Here is a 21,063-nt window from a genome sequence, read left to right on the forward strand (position 1 = left end):
AACAAAATGGGATTAAGAAGGTTGACTATCATCCAGAAGCATGCTATGTATTTTGTACAAAGTTGTGCAAGGTTAATGAAATTGTACCAATAAATGTTGCTTTAGAAATGAAAAAAAAACTGTTGCTACAGCTAAATAAATCACAAACCATTAATTATGTAAACATGCTGGGTCCACGTGTCTCCCATGGTATTGCTTCCAGCATCCTTGAGATTATTGTTTTGTAATGGTATTATAACATGACACACACTGCACATTATTGTACTGCTGAGGCAGATCTGTGTTTAAACCTGTCACTTTATGGCCAAAAAGTCTAGTTGTTGTAATTAAGCACAGCCTGAAGGGTTTCATTGGTCTTTGGTAAGGGGAGTTTTGAATTGACAGATGCTTGTGAGTTTTCAGCTCCAGCTCTGATAACAGCCACACTGAATTTCTATTGTGCGTTCTCTTTTACTATTATATTTTAAAGTGTATTCTTTACATATTCTCAAATTATTGTATATTACAGCTTTAAATTCCCCAAAATTACTCTGATATATTTTCATAGATAGTTGTACCTTTAACAGGAATGGCAGCATCCCCAAGGTTACAGACAGTACACTGATACTGTCACTGGATTATTAATCCAGAGGCTCCAGGCTAATGCTCTGGGGACATAGATTTAAATCCCACTGTGGCAGCTGGTGGGATTAGAGTTCAATTAATAAAATCAGGAATTGAAAGCTAATCTTTGTGATGGTAACCATGAATCTATCACCGATTCACATATAAACCCACTTGATTCACTAATGTCCTTTAGAAAAAGAGATCTGCCATTCTGGCATGGCCCCATGTGATTCCAGACCCAAAGCAATGAGTTGACTTTTAACTGTTCTCTGAAATAGCCTAGCAACTCAATCAGTTCAAGTCCCATTAGGGATCGACAATTCTGACATTGCCAATGACACCCACATCCTATGAAAGAATAAACAAAACAAATCTTTGTGAATGTGACACTCTCTCCTTTGCTCTGTCAGATAGGATAATAGTGTATTTCTGTGTAAATGCAATCACATATTCCTTCTATTGCATTGATGATACTGGCAGAACTGAAGTATTCAGAATTAACAGTTTATAATATAGCACTGAAGATAAAATAATTTAAAATGTTAAAATAGCCTATTTTGATCTATTGACTTCTGAAAAAGCAACGGAGGGCAGGTCTGTGATCAACTGTGTTCTATAATTGATCCATGATTTGTACTGTTCTTACTAAATTCTTACTATTTGGTCTCTACTGATTTGGACAGAAGTCACTCCCTGATTTGTATCATTTATTTGAAGCAGTACATGAGTGTGACTCTTACAGATATCTGGCTTTACTTACATAAATATGCCTTTGTTCCTTCGTCATTAATACTGAATTTTGTGAAAATTCAAATTTTTAGGTACTGAAAAATTCCCATACGTAATTATATGACCTGAAAAGAAAAACCTATGTTTAGATAGTATCTGTAATGACCTCAGGATGTCCAAAATTGCTTTGCAGCCAAAGAGGTAATTTCGCAATGTAGTTACTATTATAATGTAGAAATATGTTTCACACATGTTCGCATGCTTCACAAGCTTTCTTTATTTGAATACAACAAGAACACAATGTATTGCTGATACTAATGGAGAAGATTCATGTGAACTTTTTGCTGATGAACCCTAATCAAATTTATACATAAGAATTCTTTTTACACTTACATTTGTAAAGCTTGCACCAATGAGAGTTCTAATCCTTTCTGCAGGAAGTGGCGAAAATAACCTAGATTAAACCCAGCTGGAAAAATAGAAGCTTTTGCAATATGCTGGATTCAAAGGGTTAATGAAAGATGGTAGCATTATCGAGGACTAACAGTGCACAACAGTAGTCTGGCTGCATCTCCCTTTTAAACTCTGTGACAAAATGTTTTGTCAGAATGAAAGGGCTGGAACATTGTAAGAAAGCTGAGGTATGTTAAAATTGTTGTATAAATTTGATTCTTTTTTTGATAATGTGTTAAACAGAATCTATATAGGTCGCTGGGAAGGGTTATGCTTCCTTTAAATGACTGCCATCTCAGTTGGTAATGTGGTTTGCAATGCACTTTTAAAACACAATGCATGGGAAATGGTTTGCATATTTGCAGAGTGACTGCTCTGCTTCCCATTACTAGCTATAGTGGCTGTCCATCACAGTCATTACATATGCAGGCTGAGTGAGCCCACAGGGGATTCTAGTTATTTACGCTCTTTTTCAGGCTTCGAAGCTGTTATAATCATTCCCTGTCAACTTTGTGCTGACACAGAATTACTTCAATTTTTTTTTATGCACATTTTACACCAAAAATACAGGGATGGTCCATGTGCTACATTGTGAATCTGTGGGTGAGCTGACCAGCAATACATTACACAAGCATTGTAGCTGAAAGTGAAAGTGCAGTTATCTATTCATTTATTGTTTGAAAAAGACATCAGACTTAGGCTCCAGATATAAACTTTTGTGGACAAAAATATATTAAACTGCAACGTGCAGTGCAGTCAGGTCTTTCATGACGACATCTGCTTTCAGTTAACTGGACATTTTTAAAGCAATTATTCTTCAAATGCTTAACTTTGTAACCAGTCCCAATTTTGGCAGGCTCCGCAGCTAGCATTTTATTCCAGCATGCGGAAAAACTATAATGATGGGTATATTTTACTTTATAGTCTAAGAATTCCACCTGCAGTATAAAGAAATCAGTATGTTTGTAAAAAGAAATGTGTGTAACCACACCATCATGAAAGATGGGCATTCCTCATCTGGAATTCAATGCTGGAATGTCTTCATTTTGGTCATCTGTTACTTTCCTTGGAAGGCAATATTTTAAGGACTAACGTTAGACTGTAAAATGATTCACTTGGTCCAGGCAAAGACAAAAGTTCATATTGATAATAAGTTTCTTGTATATCAAATTAACTTCATAATCCTCAACAGAATATCCCGTAATGACCTTCTTTCAAAAAGCCATAAGTAAATATTGGATCTTATATTTATTAAAATTTGTATTTATTTTGAGAATTTGAATACTTTTCCTTAGCCAGTGATGCCAATAATGTGACCAGGTACTTTGATTTGGATGAGTTAGTGAATTTGATTTTATGTGGGAATGAAGTTGACATCAGTCAGTGTGATTATTAATCATCAAAAGCTTCAGCAATTTTATCATTCAACTGTGCATGCTAATTTTGTCCCCTTGCTTGCTCTGACAAATACACTAACTCCTCCTAGACAATGCCTCCAATTATGCCAACAGCTCAAAAAATGGAAACAGGCAAAGAAAAATTCAAAATTGGTGGCAATTCTTTGCAACTTTTAATTTTGTTTATGGTCAGACTTCCCTTTAAACAGAATAATCCACCCAGAGACTTTATTTTATGACCTATGCACAAACGCACAAACTTGTTTTATCTGACACTTAGAATTATTTTAGCCATTTACAGAGCACGTCCTTCACCAATGTAAAGTTTATGTGGTTGCCTCCAATTTTGACCTCACCTTTGAGATAGCCATCTAAAAACAAAATGATCGAACCATTATTGGAAACAGGATTACTCCTGTGAAGACATTTTAGTTGGTAACTCCAAAATTTAGGTATTAGAAGAAGCAAATTATGAATTGCTGCTATCATTTTTATATTCACTCATGGGGCATGGGCATCATTGGCTGGCCAGAAACTTTTATTTCCCATCCATAGTTGCCTTTGAGAAGGTGGTCATGAGCTTCCTTGTTGAGTGTAGTCGATGTAACTCCCATCATCCTTCAAGACTCTGGGTTTAAAGCTCATATATAGGGTACAATAATATGCTGTTAGTAGCACTCTACTGGATTAAAGAGGTCTTCAATTGACTTTGTGAACGATGCTGTTTCCAATTTGAAGATGTGCTTCATTTTTTAAATTTTGCCTTCTTTTCTAATCAATCTGTTCTTACCTCTGGAGCAGGTGGGGGTATTTGAACTTGGCCCTCACATTTTGGGGGAATGGACATCATAGGAGGGCCTTTGAGGTTGTGCTAATGTGCATCCTTGATGGATAGCCAATTGAGGCCAATTAGAATGAAGTAATGTGCTTATTAAGGGAAGGAGATGCCACAATTGTTCACAGAAGTAATGCCCTCATCCAAAATGATCCCTGGTCATTAGAAGGTGTAGCTGCAGGTCATCTTCTTCTGGAACAAATGATTCTCTGGAGCCTGGCTAAGTATAGTGGTTTCTTTGAAAAATAAACTAACATATCAGCATTTTTTTCCTGGGTATCTGGATCCATATCAATACTTCCCACCTTGGTTGGCTGTTAATCAACTGAAGTATTGAAATTTTTTTAAAAGTCTCAAACATACATCATCAGACTGGGACCCAGAACTAACCCAATATCTATTCCCTGAACCTTGGTTAAAAATTCAGCCAGCTATGTATGAATAAGATCTCCATAGGTATACTAACAATTCTTAATCTCTCAAACAACTGCATAAGTGTAAAACAATGCAATGATATTATGCCATTTTCTGTGACTTGACCTCTCGAGTACAAAAATTCAAAAAACTTGCTGTGATTACATTATTGGCAGTCATACAGTGTGTATGTTGATTACTAAGAGTGGCATCGTGGCTCAGTGGTTAGCACTGCTAACTCACAGCGCCAGAGAGCCAGGCTTGATTCCAGCCTCGGGCAACTGTCTGTATGGAGTTTGCACATTCTCCCCATGTCTGTGTAGGTTTCCTCCTACAGTCCAAAGAAGTGCAGGCTAGGTGGATTTGCCATGATAAATTGCCCATTGTGTCCTGAGATGTGTAGGCTGGGTGGATTAATCATGAGCAATGCAGAGTTGTAGGGGATTGGGTCTGAGTGGGATGCTCTTTGAAGAATCAGTGTGGACTTTGTGGGCTAAATGGCCTGTTTTCACACTGTAGGGATTCTATGACATTTTTAAAAAAGGTATCACCTATTAGTATCCATACTTACACCACAGCAATTGCATTAAAGAAAAAATGCATCAATTTTATAATATATTCCGAAGATACCCAGGAGACATGTCAGGATTGATACATGCTCATAAATTCTAATCATAGTTGTAAACTCCAGGAATGAAAATCTTATGGTTTGTAACATCTACACATCTTGGTTTGATAATTATAATAAAACAAAGAATTGTGAATCTAAAACCAAAACTGAAATTACTGGAGAAACTCAACAAGTCTGGTAAAATCTGTCGAGAGAAAGCAGAGTTAATGTTTTGCGTCCAGTGACCCTTCTTCAGTTCTCACAGAATCCCTACAGTGTGGAAACAGGTCATTCTGTCCAAGATGTCCACACCGACCTCTGGAAGAGTAACCCACCCAGACCTGTTCCCCTATTCTATTATCCTATATTTACCCCAAGTCGAAAGTGAAGACTGCAGATGCTGGAGATTAGAGTGGTGCTGGAATGAGGGGTTCCTGCCTGAAACGTCGCTTTTCCTGCTCCTTGGATGCTGCCTGACCTACTTTGCATTTCTAGCACCACTCTAATCTTGACTCCATATTTGCCCCTGACTAGTGCACCTAACCTGCACATCCCTGGACACTATGGACAATTTAGCATGGGAAATTCACCTAACCTGCACATGTTGGATTATGGTGGAAACTGGAGCACCTGGAGGAAACCCACGCAATTACGGGGGGGAATGTGCAAACTCCACATAGACAGTCGCCTGAGGTTGAAATTGAACCCAGGGTCCTAGTGCTGTGAGTCAGCAGTGCTAACCACGAAGTCTCCGTACTGCCCCAAATACCTGCTGAGTTTCTCCAGGATTTATATTTTTGATTTGATTGCCTTATGATCACTCCTAGGTCCTGTTATATTGCAAAAGTTATAACCAACTGCTTTTTTTTAGATTCTGTACATTGACTGTTGATGAACAGGGTGTACTTAAAGGTAATATCAGTGCTTCTTTTTGATGCATGACATTGCTGGACTCTTGCTTCTCATTTTCGTCTCAGAGATTTTTTTAATGAAAATTTATTGCTTTTTGTATCTTTCTCGCTCTTAATGCATTTCTGGAACACAAGCATTTGAACACACAGGCAAGACTCAGTGTGACATAACTGACTGGCAAACCATAGGGAGTGTAACATTCAGGAATGCCAAAGGTTCAAAAGTACTAAAACTATCATTTTGATGTTAGCTTGCAGGCTCCTGATCTTCTGAACCTACTTGGGACAGAAACAACAGTGAAAGTCTCAAGATTTATCAATGTTCATCTTCAAGCCAAAAGTTTCATTAAATGCATGGAATTCAGCACATGACCAGTGCTTCCCCTTCATTTGAAGTCTAACAATTCCATTCTGAGAGTGAGTGGGAGCCGCAATTCACATATGAATGAAGGTTAAAAAAAAAGTCTCCTTTGATATAGATTTTCAATTTTCTCTAATTGCTTGCATTTTGCTTGCTCATTTGAGACTTGGCCACTGTTAGAGTTTGCTATTTCAAAAACTAAAGAAGATTTGAGTATCTAGATAATTCCATCGCCATGAACAAATCAGACTTGAAGGGCTAAATAGCACCTATATCTCCTGGTGTAAGCTCCCTGGCTTTGTCTGCAGTCCGTTGAAAGACAATGCTGAACTACAGAGAGTGTAAGATCTGAATGAGATAGCTGGGTGCAAAGAGGCAAAGAAAGATAAGGCAGAGATGAGCATCCAAGTAGCAACATGTGTGAACACGTGAAGCCCTGAGATATACTCTGTTCTGATGCATGGCACTTGTTCCTACATACAAAGTTAACCGTAGTGTAAGGTATCAATGAGAGCCAAAGTACACTATTGACGTTAAAAATCACCAGGTTATAGTCCAACAGATTTATTTGGAAGTTCAAGCTTTTGCAGTGCTGCTTCTTCGTCAGGTAGCTAGTGGGGCAGGATCATAGGACACAGAATTTATAGCAAAAAGTTTGAAGTGTCATTCAAATGATGCGATGTATTAAGCAAATTGCTGGATTGCTGTTAAGTAATCAATTAGAATGAGTTGCAGGTTTTGATTCATTAATATGTAAATCCCAGAACTTCTTTCAGGTCACATTCCAGAGATAACCTAAGGTTCTATAAAAAAAAGGTGACACCTCCGCTCAGACAATGCATTAAAGGCGTAATATTAGAGTCTGTCTGAATTCCAACCTCGTGTCGCACTGTTTCTATTTCCAAAGTGGGAATTTAAGAAATGTCACATGGACTGACTGCTTAAAAATTGTGTGCTTTTTGAACAAAATGGAATGTATCTGCAAATACAACTCTGCAAATGCAAATTCACCCCATAGACTTATATATGTTTATGTATGCATGTGAGGGAGAGACAAAATGAGAGTGTGTGTGTGAGTGAGAGAGAGAGAGGCAGAGAGTATGTGAGTGTTTGTGTGTGTGTTTGTATGTGTACTTGATAGAGTGTGTGCACGAATGTGACAAAGTATATGCCTGTGAGAGGGTGTGTGTGTGTGAGTATATGTCTGAGAGAGAGGGTCTGCGTGCGTGTGTGAGTGTGTAAGAGTGTGTGTGTATGCATTCATATCATAGAATCATAGAATCCTTACTGCATGGAAACAGACCATTTGGCCCAACAAGTCCACACTGACCTTCCTAAGAGTATCCCACCCAGACCCATTCCCCTACCCTATTACTTTACATTTCCCCTGACTAATGCACTTAACATACAAATCCCTGAACACTTTGGGCAGTTTTGCATGGCCAATCCACCTAACCTGCACATCTGTGGGAGCAGCACCCTGAGAAAACCCATGCAAACACAGGAAGAATGTGTAAACTCAACACAGACAGTTGCCTGAGGCTGGAATCAAACCTGAGCCACCATGCATTGTTGCATATCCCGAAGTCCGCCATGGAGGATGGTTTCCCAAAGATCCAAGGCTGAATGTCCTTGACTGCTGACGTGTTCCCTGACTAGGCAGGAACACTCCTGTCTGGCAATTGTTGTGTGGTATCCATTCATCTGTTGTTGTAGCATCTGCTGGGTCTCACCAATATACCATACCTCAGGGCAACCTTGCTTGCAGCGTATGAGATAGGCAATGTTGGCAGTGTCACTCAAGTACCTGCAGTGCATGTGGAGTATGGTGTCCCCACATGCGATGGTAGCATCCATATCGACACTCTGACATGTCTTGCAGTGGCTGCCATGGCAGGGTTGTAAGGTGTTGTGATTGATGGTGTCCTGAAGGCTAGGCAGTTTGCTGTGAACAATGGTCTGTTAAAGGTTTGGCAATTGTTTAAAGGCGAGAAGTGGAGGCATAGGGAAGATCTTGGTGAGGTGCTCATCATCATCAGTAACATGTTGCAAGCTGCGAAGAACATGGTGTACTTTCTCTGTTCCTGGGAAGTACTAGACAACAAAGGGTACCCTATCGGTTGTATCCCGTGTCTGCCTTCTGAGGAGGTCATTATGGTTTCTCTCTGTGGCATGTTGGATCTTTAACTATAAATTCTCAGTCCTATGATCCAGCCCCACTAGCTACCTGACAAAGGAGCAGCACTCTAAAAACTTGTACTTTAAATAAGCCTGTTGGACTATAACCTGATGTTGTGTGAATTTTAACTTTGTCCATCCCAGTCCAATACCAGCATCGCCATGTCATCACTACTGGAGTGATGAACTCAGTGGTGAACTAGTGATTCATAGATAAGCAATGATGGTGTGGTGAGGCTGGTATGAATGCCAACTTCCATGGATAAAGGATGTGTGTTGGTTGCTGCCAATGATGGTGCTCTGCAGTGTTGAGGAATGCTGGCCAAGATAGAAGCTTGGAGGAACAAGCAAGAGCTGAAACCACCAAGTACCCACTCAGAGTATCATGTCAGCAATTGTTACCATCTTGTTTCTCTCCAATGCATTGTAAAATAGCAAACTGCACATAAGTTAAAACAGAAGGTTCTGTATGGTTGCAACAGAAGATCTCATTTCCCAATAGATCTGACTGGTCATATGTACCCACCAAAGATCAGATATTCATAAGGTATATCAGGAACTATTGGCCAGAACAGCAGAAGAATTGGGAGCAGGACTACACCATCCAATCCCCTGAGCCTGCTGGCCATTTAATAAAAACACAGCTGATGCTCACTCTTGATTTCCTTCAAGTCTAATTCCTTCAAGGCAAATGGCGTATTGGTCTTCATTGCAAGAGGATTTGAGTTCAGCAGAAGTGATGCTTTACTGCCGTTATAAGAGCCTTTTGGTCAATCACTGCCTTGAAAATACTCAATTATTATACATTCCCAGCTCTCTGGTGTGGATTATTCAAGGATTCACAACCTTCTCCATCTGAAATGATTGATCACTTGTTATGAAATTATGCCCTCTCATTGTAGACTCTCCAACCAGAGGGAATCTCCTCTCAACATCGAGCCTTTCAACACCCTTCAGACCACGTCTCATTCTTCTCAACTCCAGAGAATACGAATCTGTTTATTTAATCTGGCCTCATAGAACAATCCTTTTATTCCCAGGAATCAACCAGTGAACCTTTGTTGCATTCCCTGTAAGACAACGATATCTTTCCTTTGGAATGTAGAATAAAACTACACAATGCTGCACCAGGTGGGGGCTCATGAAAGTTCTGCACAATTTCCAAAAGTCACCTTTGCTCTTGCACTCCAAACCCATTCCAGATCCCAGACTGAGGGATCAACTTTGTGACTTCATTTTTCTGGCAGCAAGGACTCATAACAGAGGCTGAGGAATGATCTGGACATTTCCTTACCTTTTAGCTGCTTCCTTTATTTCTGCTTTTGTTTTAAATCCTGCCTTTTGAATGCTATGATGGCACAGGACAATAGCGACTTTGCACACTTTTCACTGTACTCTTATACTCCTGCACTCGAGTAGAAGTCTAAACCTAAAATGAGGTGAGATTAGGTAATAGTAAGACGTTAATGCATGCAATTAGGCCTCTCACCATCACTTAAGAACTTCTTGTCCTGCCATTAAAAGAATGTGTGCAAAATTAGATTTTATATTCTTGCTGTTGATTATCTCATTTTTCCAAGCTTACCATATTTTCCCAAATGGTTGATCTTTCCACATCTCAGTCAGGAGCTGAGAAGACTCCTGTCCATTGTTTCCAAGAAGTATGTGCCTTTAATTAAGTGCCTAGCAGGATACCTGTAAGGTTAAACGTCTACAAAATACAGTCATCATTTTTGAGATCAGTTTATACGAATCAGATTTCTGCACACAAGTTTTAACTTAACAAAAGGCTAATCTGTTAATTTGTCAAAATATTCCAGTCTTTGAGAGTTTCTGTTGAAGTTTTCAAACTATCAAAACTGAAGAGAGGTTCAGGTCATCAGAACTGGCAAAACGTTTATAGGCCATTAAAATAAAATGAGTGAAGGACATCAAAAATGGAAATAATCAATTAAATAAGATATTTAAGTCTTATAATAGGAGTGACATTGCACTGATATGGAGTATTCTTAAAGTCTATTGCAGGGAATGAGGTTGAATCTTTTGCCAATCATGTTAAGATATTTCGAAATTGTTTTACATTTGTTTAGCTTTCTTCTGTAATAAACTTGTGTTCTTTTGTTAAAGAACATTGGTTTTCCTCAAGGTAATAAGTTCACTGACTAACCAAGATGTTAAGATGACAATGTAATTAGTGGAATAGAAAAAGAAGAATCAGTGCATGTGGTGCATTTGGATTTTCAGAAGGTTTTTAATAAGGTTCCACATTGGAGGTTAATGGTCAAATTTAAAGCATATCAGATAAGAGGTTATATACTGTCATAGATTGAGAATTAGTTATCAAACAGGTAACAGTAAGAGTAACTGGGTCTTTGTCTAAGTAGCAGGCAATGACTAATGTGGCTTTGCAAGGGCACAAAACTCTATAGAATTGAGAGTTCAGAAAAGATGGGAGAGGTGACTTTGACAAGTTGAGTGAATGTGCTCACACAATGACAAATGCAGTACAATAGGGCTAAATATGAAATTATACACTTTATTGTGAGAAACACAAAGGAAGAATATTATGCATTGGGAAATGATGGATGTACAGTGGAATCTGTGTCCTGTACATCAAACATTGAAAGGAGACAGGCAGGTCCAACAAGCATTTGGGAAAGCAAATAGCATATTGGTCTTCATTGCAAGAGAATTTGAGTTCAGCAGTAGTAATGCCTTACTGCAGTTATACAGAGCCTTGGTAAATCCAGGCCTGGAGCTTTGCATGCAGTTTTGGTCTGAGTCAAAAAGTGTGATGTTGGAAAAGCACAGCCAGTCAGGCAGCATCTGAGGATCAGGAGAGTTGATATTTTGAGCATAAGCTCTTCATAAGGAATGAGCTTATGCTTGAATCATCGATTCTCCTGCTCCTCAGATGCTGCCTAACCAGCTGTACTTTTCCAGCACCACATTTTTGACTCTGATCTCCAACATCTGCAGTCCTCACTTTCTCCTATGCAGTTTTGATCTCCCTCCATAGGAAAGGTTATACTTGCCGTACAAAGTACACATGAGGTTCAACACGCTGATATCAAGGTTGTCAAGACTGTCCAATGAGGAGAGATTGGTTCAATAGGGTTTGTATTCATGAGAGCTTAAAAGAATGAGAGGGGATCTGATTGAAAGATTGCAAGGCTGATGGTTTTTCTGGACAGGGAGTCTAGAAACAGGAGCTACAATCTCAGGATGCTGAGTAGCTATTTACAACTGAAATGAAGAAATATTTCTTAACTCATGGGGTAGTGAACCTGTGTTAAACTCTACCACAGAAGGCTGCGGAGGCTAAGTTACTCAATATAGTCGTAGAGTCATAGAGATGTACAGCATGGAAACAGACCCTTCGGTCCAACCTGTCCATGCCAACAGATATCCCAACCCAATCTAGTCCCACCTGCCAGCATCCAGCCCATATCCCTCCAAACCCTTCCTATTCATATACCCATCCAAATGCCTCTTAAATGTTGCAATTGTACCAGCCTCCACCACATCCTCTGGCAGCTCATTCCATACGCGTACCACCCTCTATGTGAAAAAGTTGCCCCTTAGGTCTCTTTATATCTTTCTTCTCTTACCTTAAACCTATGCCTCTAGTTCTGGACATCCCGACCCCAGGGAAAAGACTTTGTCTATTTTTCCTATCCATGCCCCTCATAATTTTGTAAACCTCTATAATGTCACCCCTCATCCTCCGCGTTCCAGAGAAAGCAGCCCCAGCTGTTTAGCCTTAGATTTTAAAGGGTTATGGGAAGAAATTAGGAATATAGCAATGGGTTGGAAGAACCTTTGCACCATACTTATGCCTGGCAATAACAATCTCCAAAAATGAAGAATGTAATCATCACCACTTGGCATTCAATGGCATGACCATCGTTGATTCCCTCACTATCAACATCCTGGAATTTACGATTGAGCAGAAACTGAACTGGACTAGCCACATAAACATAATGGCTACATGTACATAAATGCAGTGGTGTGTCAGAGTCTAGAACTCCTGCAGAGACTAACTCATCTCCTGACTCCTCAATGGCATTCATTCAAATATCAGCAATGATCATGTTGAATGCCTACTCCTGTTCCTAGTTTCTATCTTTCTATGTTTCTAATCATGACTTCAAAACTTACCATTCTGATCTATAAAAGATGATAGAATGTGGAGCTGGAGCAAACACAACAAGTTAAGCAGCATCAGAAGTGCGGGATTTGGGATCTGAGTTGTACAGTATTCCCATCAGCTGGGATCATACCGCTAATTTCTATTTGAAATAATGTTTTCTTTTGTGTGTTTTATCCATCACTAGTGAGGCATGCAAGGGATGAGGAATTCCTAAGATAACTTGATAAATGCCAAAACTACCAGGATCAAATCCACAACTTCATTAGGCAAGTGAATTCTGATTTTCTGATTACATTCCCATCTGATGTTTGAGAGGACCTCAATGAGCCCATATATTGACACAGGAAGGTTAGAATGGCTGGCCAAAAAAAACAAGCTCAAGGTTAATTTAGTTCGCATTCTATAAGTCTGAAAGTCACATGGTACAATAAAGTAATTGTTGACTGATCTCTTAGCAATGAATTGTATTAAAAGGTGCGCTACAAAGCCAGCCAAAAGGAATAGGAAACACCCAAGTTGGATATGTTTACACAATGTAACTAGTGTTTAATCTCTGAAGTTGCTGGACTGTTACGAAAATGTCTTTTACCTCATCTTTGTCACCCACTTCTCTTTGTGATGGTCCCCCCCAGCACCCCAGTTATTTTGAATGAAATCCCACTACAGGCAAAGTGCAGGCTGCCAGTCACCTTGGTTTGCTGGCACCTGATTGTGGAGGCAGGCAGAATAGCTCATCTGCCTTCCTGAATTGCCTGGTTACAGCAGAGGCAGCCTTCGAATTGGCTTCTGGAAAATTAAATTGGCGAGCCCACCACTGAAACATATGGCATCATGGCCAGGAAATGGTCTTGATGTCACTGGGTTCCCACTACCTATGCCAGAATTCAGCTCTCTCTGTTTCCTGTCTCAGTGACAAGTTGGTCAATGAAATAATTCCATAGATTAATTTTATATTTACGCTCCTTCATATGCTGGCCAAGTTTCCAGATGAACATTTAAGAACACACGCAGTTCATGCAATGGTTTTCCACAGTGTGGACCCTCGATCCTCTCAATCATTCTGACTCACTACTTCTGTCGTCTTGCAGTATTTATTTTGTACTAATCTCATACTTCTGATTATAGTGACTCCAAGCAGGTGGCATCACAGTGCATATTTCATCAAACCTTGGTGACTAACCCCAGAAATATAAGTGCAGCCCATTGAATAATGCATCAGGATGTCTGGTCTGAGTGGTATTCTCTAACTCTTCAGTGAGAATTCCTGTTTCCTGAAAGTTACTGTGACTTTTTTGAGAAACCGACTTCAAGCAATAAGATTGGATTCCAACTGAGTATGTGAGAGATTGTAAACCAAATCATTAAGCAACATTATCATCTTTCTATTTGTTGGCTTCAAATGGGTCTTCATGTTATCAAATTAAAATTTATGATTTGGAAGATGGAGGTGATAAATGGTGATGCTAAATGATTTACTCCTAAAGCCCCAAGTTACTTTCATGTTGTATCCATTTGGATACAACATGGATATGCATAATTACAATGTTGGATATATGACAATCAGATGTGAATTGGTGACTACTTATGTTTTTTTTCTGAAGTGAATTTCATTGCTATTCTTTTTATATCACTGGACGAAAAGTAAAATGATATCAGCAATGACGTGAAACAGATAGTGAACAGAAGTGGGGTGAAATGTTGGTAAAATGAGTGAAGATGCAATTCAAAAGAGGTTTCACAAAAACATTCTTGGATGCAGATAATTCTTAGTAAAGTAATATTCTCAAAGGCATAGCACCAAAACAAACCCTTTGGTCCAACCAATCCATGCTGAACATAACCTCAAACTAAACTCGTCCCACTTGCTTGCTCCTGGCCCATATCCCTCCAAACCTTAACTGATTCATGTACCTATCCAAATGTCTTTTAAATGTTGTAATTATACCCATATCCACCACTTCCTCAGGAAGTTCATTCCACACATGAACCACCCTATATTTAAAAATCTGCCTCTGCGATCTTTTTTAAATCTCTCCTCTCACCTTAAAGATGTGTTCTCTTGTCTTGAAATTCCCATCTTTGGGAAAAGAAGTTGATATTAACTCTATCTATACTTCACATTATTTTATAAACTTCTCTAAGGTCTCCTCTCAGCCTCCTATGCCCCAGTTATAAATGTACCAGATTATCCAGTCTTTCTTTACAACTCAAACCTTCCATACTCAGCAACATCCTGGTAAATCTCTTCTAAAGTCTCTCCAGCCTAATAATATCCTTCCTTTAACTGGGTGACCAGAACTGGACACAGTATTCCAGAAGATGCTTCACCAATGTCCTGTACAACCTCAACATGACTTCCCAACTCCTATACTCAAAGGAGTATGAGCAATGAAGTCAAATGCCTTTTTAACCATCCTGCCGATATGAGATGCAAACTTCAAAGAATTATGTATCTGCAACCCTACATTCCTCTGCAAAATGTAATTGGTCAATTATTGCAAACAATGCGGTGGCCACTGCACACTGGAAATGCAGGGATGAGTGTTGAAAGCAAGTGACAAAAGTATTAATCAAACGAACTGCTCTGTCCTGAATGATGTTGAATTCCTGTGTTTGTTGCAGCAATACCTATTAGGTCTTGTACGTGGTTGATAAATGTTAATACACTAGAAAATGAGCTATCTCATTCCCAAATACCCTGCCTCTTCTATGCTTTTGTTATAATGGTGTTGATTTGACACAAAAATGGGTAAGAAGACAAGTAGTAAGGATGAAATAAATCTCCAGGAGTATGACTAGGTTATAAATGGATAAAAACTTGCAGATGACATATTATGTGGAAAAGTATGAGGTTATACACTTTGGCAGAAAGAGTAGAAGAACTGGATATTATTTAAATGGAGAAAAACTGTAGAAAGCTGCAACATGGAAAAACTTAAGGATTCTTGTGCATGAATCACAAAAAGCCAGCATTTACATTCACTGGGTAAGAGGGAAGGTAAATGGTGTGTTGGCCTTTATTTCAAAGAGACTGTCATATAAAATTAGGGAGACGTGGCTAAAACTGTGCAAGGCACTTTCAGACCACACCTAGAATACTGTGAACTGTTTTGGTCCCCTTCTCTAAGAGGTGAGGATTATCAGATTAGCCATGATCTCATTGAATGATGAAGCAGATTCAATGGACTATGTAGCTTATTTTTGCTCTTATTTCTTATAGTCTTATCAAAATGGAGAAATAAAGTTCCTGTTTGAAAACAACTTCCAGAATATTGACAGTAGGTGAATTATTGATAGTGGTGGCATTGAAGCTCACTGGTGCAGTTGGAACTTTTCTTATTGGAGCAAGACATTGACATTTCTGTGGCCTTAGCATTATCTACCATTTGTCTGAAAAATGTGGATGTTGCCCAGATCCTTCTGTGGATTGGCTTTATCAAAAGAGTACTGGATTAGTGGTGCTGGAAGAGCACAGCAGTTCAGGCAGCATCCAACGAGCAGCGAAATCAACGTTTCGGGCAAAAGCCCTTCATCAGGAATAAAGGCAGTGAGCCTGAAGCATGGAGAGATAAGCTAGAGGAGGGTGGGGGTGGGGAGAGAGTAGCATAGAGTACAATGGGTGAGTGGGGGAGGAGATGAAGGTGATAGGTCAAGGAGGAGAGGGTGGAGTGGATAGGTGGAAAAGAAGATAGGCAGGTCGGACAAGTCAAGGAGACAGTAACTGAGCTGCAAGTTTGAAACTAGGATGAGGTGGGGGAAGGGGAAATGAGGAAGCTGTTGAAGTCCACATTGATGCCCTGGGGTTGAAGTGTTCCGAGGCGGAAGATGAGGCGTTCTTCCTCCAGGCGTCGGGTGGTGAGGGGGCGGCGGTGAAGGAGGCCCAGGACCTCCATGTCCTCGGCAGAGTGGGAGGGGGAGTTGAAATGTTGGGCCACGGGGCGGTTTGGTTGATTGGTGCGGGTGTCCCGGAGATGTTCCCTAAAGCGCTCTGCTAGGAGGCGCCCAGTCTCCCCAATGTAGAGGAGACCACATCAGGAGCAACGGATACAATAAATGATATTGCTGGATGTGCAGGTGAAACTTTGATGGATGTGGAAGGCTCCTTTAGGACCTTGGATAGAGGTGAGGGAGGAGGTGTGGGCACAGGTTTTACAGTTCCTGCGGTGGCAGGGGAAAGTGCCCGAATGGGAGGGTGGGTCGTAGGGGGGTGTGGACCTGACCAGGTAGTCACGGAGGGAACAGTCTTTGCGGAAGGCGGAAAGGGGTGGGGAGGGAAATATATCCCTGGTGGTGGGATCTTTTTGGAGGTGGCGGAAATGTCGGCGGATGATTTGGTTGATGCGAAGGTTTGTAGGGTGGAAGGTGAGCACCAGGGGCGTTCTGTCCTTGTTACGGTTGGAGGGGTGGGGTCTGAGGGCGGAGGTGCGGGATGTGGACGAGATGCGTTGGAGGGCATCTTTAACCACGTGGGAAGGGAAATTGCGGTCTCTAAAGAAGGAGGCCATCTGGTGTGTCCTATGGTGGAACTTGTCCTCCTGGGAGCAGATATGGCGGAGGCGGAGAAATTGGGAATACGGGATGGCATTTTTGCAAGAGATAGGGTGGGAAGAGGTGTAATCCAGGTAGCTATGGGAGTCAGTGGGTTTGTAAAAAATGTCAGTGTCAAGTCGGTCGTCACTAATGGAGATGGAGAGGTCCAGGAAGGGGAGCGAGGTGTCAGAGATAGTCCAGGTAAATTTAAGGTCAGGGTGGAATGTGTTGGTGAAGTTGATGAATTGCTCAACCTCCTCACGGGAGCACGAGGTGGCGCCAATGCAGTCATCAATGTAGCAGAGGAAGAGGTGGGGAGTGGTGCCGGTGTAATTACGGAAGATCAACTGTTCTACATAGCCAACAAAGAGACAGGCATAGCTGGGGCCCATACGTGTGCCCATGGCTACACCTTTGGTCTGGAGGAAGTGGGAGGATTCAAAGGAGAAATTGTTAAGGGTGAGGACCAGTTCGGCCAAACGAATGAGAGTGTCAGTGGAAGGGTACTGTTGGGGACGTCTGGAGAGGAAAAAACGGAGGGCTTGGAGGCCCTGGTCATGGCGAATGGAGGTGTAGAGGGATTGGATATCCATGGTGAAGATAAGGCGTTGGGGGCCAGGGAAACGGAAGTCTTGGAGGAGGTGGAGGGCGTGGGTGGTGTCTCGAACGTATGTGGGGAGTTCCTGGACTAGGGGGGATAGGACAGTGTCAAGGTAGGTAGAGATGAGTTCAGTGGGGCAGGAGCATGCTGAGACAATGGGTCGGCCAGGGTGGTCAGGCTTGTGGATCTTGGGAAGGAGGTAGAACCGGGCAGTGCGGGGTTCCCGGACTATGAGGTTGGAAGCTGTGGGTGGGAGATCTCCTGAGGTGATGAGGTTCTGTATGGTCTGGGAGATGATGGTTTGGTGATGGGGGGTGGGGCCATGGTCGAGGGGGCAGTAGGAAGAGGTGTCCTTGAGTTGGCGTTTGGCTTCAGCGGTGTAGAGGTCAGTGCGCCAGACTACCACTGCGCCCTCTTTATCCGCTGGTTTGATGGTGAGGTTGGGATTGGAGCAGAGGGATTGGAGGGCTGCGCGTTGTGAGGGTGAGAGGTTGGAGTGGGGGAGGGGGGACGACAGATTGAGGCGGTTAATGTCCCGGCGGCATTAACCTGTCGCCTCAATGTCCCGCCTCAACCTGTCGTCCCCCCTCCCCCACTCCAACCTCTCACCCTCACAACGCGCAGCCCTCCAATCCCTCTCTATGCCTGTCTCTTTGTTGGCTATGTAGAACAGTTGATCTTCCGTAATTACACCGGCACCACTCCCTACCTCTTCCTCCGCTACATTGATGACTGCATTGGCGCCACCTCGTGCTCCCGTGAGGAGGTTGAGCAATTCATCAACTTCACCAACACATTCCACCCTGACCTTAAATTTACCTGGACTATCTCTGACACCTCGCTCCCCTTCCTGGACCTCTCCATCTCCATTAGTGACGACCGACTTGACACTGACATTTTTTACAAACCCACTGACTCCCATAGCTACCTGGATTACACCTCTTCCCACCCTATCTCTTGCAAAAATGCCATCCCGTATTCCCAATTTCTCCGCCTCCGCCATATCTGCTCCCAGGAGGACAAGTTCCACCATAGGACACACCAGATGGCCTCCTTCTTTAGAGACCGCAATTTCCCTTCCCACGTGGTTAAAGATGCCCTCCAATGCATCTCGTCCACATCCCGCACCTCCGCCCTCAGACCCCACCCCTCCAACCGTAACAAGGACAGAACGCCCCTGGTGCTCACCTTCCACCCTACAAACCTTCGCATCAACCAAATCATCCGCCGACATTTCCGCCACCTCCAAAAAGATCCCACCACCAGGGATATATTTCCCTCCCCACCCCTTTCCGCCTTCCGCAAAGACCGTTCCCTCCGTGACTACCTGGTCAGGTCTACACCCCCCTACGACCCACCCTCCCATTCGGGCACTTTCCCCTGCCACCGCAGGAACTGTAAAACCTGTGCCCACACCTCCTCCCTCACCTCTATCCAAGGCCCTAAAGGAGCCTTCCACATCCATCAAAGTTTCACCTGCACATCCACCAATATCATTTATTGTATCCGTTGCTCCTGATGTGGTCTCCTCTACATTGGGGAGACTGGGCACCTCCTAGCAGAGCGCTTTAGGGAACATCTCCGAGACACCCGCACCAATCAACCAAACCGCCCCGTGGCCCAACATTTCAACTCCCCCTCCCACTCTGCCGAGGACATGGAGGTCCTGGGCCTCCTTCACCGCCGCCCCCTCACCACCCGACGCCTGGAGGAAGAACGCCTCATCTTCCGCCTCGGAACACTTCAACCCCAGGGCATCAATGTGGACTTCAACAGCTTCCTCATTTCCCCTTCCCCCACCTCATCCTAGTTTCAAACTTGCAGCTCAGTTACTGTCTCCTTGACTTGTCCGACCTGCCTATCTTCTTTTCCACCTATCCACTCCACCCTCTCCTCCTTGACCTATCACCTTCATCTCCTCCCCCACTCACCCATTGTACTCTATGCTACTCTCTCCCCACCCCCACCCTCCTCTAGCTTATCTCTCCATGCTTCAGGCTCACTGCCTTTATTCCTGATGAAGGGCTTTTGCCCGAAACGTTGATTTCGCTGCTCGTTGGATGCTGCCTGAACTGCTGTGCTCTTCCAGCACCACTAATCCAGTATTTGATTTTCAGCATCTGCAGTCATTGTTTTTACCTTTATCAAAAGAGTGATGACTGAAGCTGACCACTGGGAATCTCTCCTAAAAAGCTCTACTCCCAAACTCATGATGGAGGGTTACCATCATGAAGATGATTAGATTGCCATAAATGAACCTGATAAATAATCATACTGCTGTCTCTCTGAATGTCTGCATCTGAAACCTATCCAAAACTAGACTCAACTTGTTTATATCTAAGAATATTCAGAAGTCTTCTGGCTTTCTGAGGACACAACCTTACAAGCAGTGAATCCACAATGCCTTTCTGCTCCCAATAGAAGGAAGGTATTTTGTTATCTTATGCATTCATTCTGTGGACCACAGAAAAAGAGGAACAATTTTATGGCTATCCTTGAATGGTCTTGAACATAATCTCATTCTGAAAGAGATTGCAGAGATGGATTCCTTTTGCAAGCCACAGGAAAATGCATATTGTGTTCTAATGCATATCTGCTAAGCTGAATAACTACATGATTACAGCCACAATCCAATGTATTTTCAGTTTCTGTCATTACATGTGCACTTAAAAGATGCTTGTAAGAAACAGTTGTTTTTCACTCTTAATGCATGATTATATTATATTCTGTGGGATTTTCTCAATAAAACAATGGCACATGAAATAGATATATACCAATAAAAGCATCAACAAAGTTTATTTTAACAATTCAGTCAAATGACAAGCAAATCAAAGTTCACACAGATGTTCCACCCACCAGGATTGGATATCACACTGAGAGCATTTTGGTGAACACAATGTGAACTAGTTTCTATTCCTTCAGTTTAACTGCCAGTTAATTTTGATGTTCTTCGCTTGAACTTTAATCCAAAATGGAAGTAAAAGGGATTTTATTGGATGGATGTTTTCTCAAAAGAGAGAATAATGGATATTTGGAGTGATTGCAAGATAGTAATTCCAATCAAGCATTTTTCAACCACCTGATGAAGGAGCAGCATTCTGAAAGCTAGTGCTTAGTGCTTCGAAATAAAGCTGTTGAACTATAACTTGGTGTTGCGTGATTTTTAACTTTGTCTACCTCACATGGACTGCAGCAGTTCAAGAGGCAGGTCACCATCACCTTCTTAAGGATAACTACCTGTGTGCAATAAATACTGGGCTAGCCAGCAACAGCCACCTCCCATGC

At 41.8% G+C, this 21,063-nt stretch overlaps 1 long non-coding RNA gene across 1 annotated transcript in view; it reads left to right on the forward strand.

Moving 5' to 3' along the window:
* Positions 1-1,863: 1,863 nt before the first annotated feature.
* The window catches only part of LOC140483065 (uncharacterized), a 239,504-nt gene continuing 220,304 nt past the window's right edge, over positions 1,864-21,063 (forward strand). Inside the window, exon 1 of the long non-coding RNA XR_011961877.1 lies at positions 1,864-1,976. This is a non-coding gene — a long non-coding RNA (uncharacterized lncRNA). The remainder of the gene's footprint in view (positions 1,977-21,063) is intronic.

The sequence above is a fragment of the Chiloscyllium punctatum genome, chromosome 11 (assembly GCF_047496795.1).
Source record: "Chiloscyllium punctatum isolate Juve2018m chromosome 11, sChiPun1.3, whole genome shotgun sequence".
Taxonomy (NCBI): Eukaryota; Metazoa; Chordata; class Chondrichthyes; order Orectolobiformes; family Hemiscylliidae; genus Chiloscyllium; species Chiloscyllium punctatum.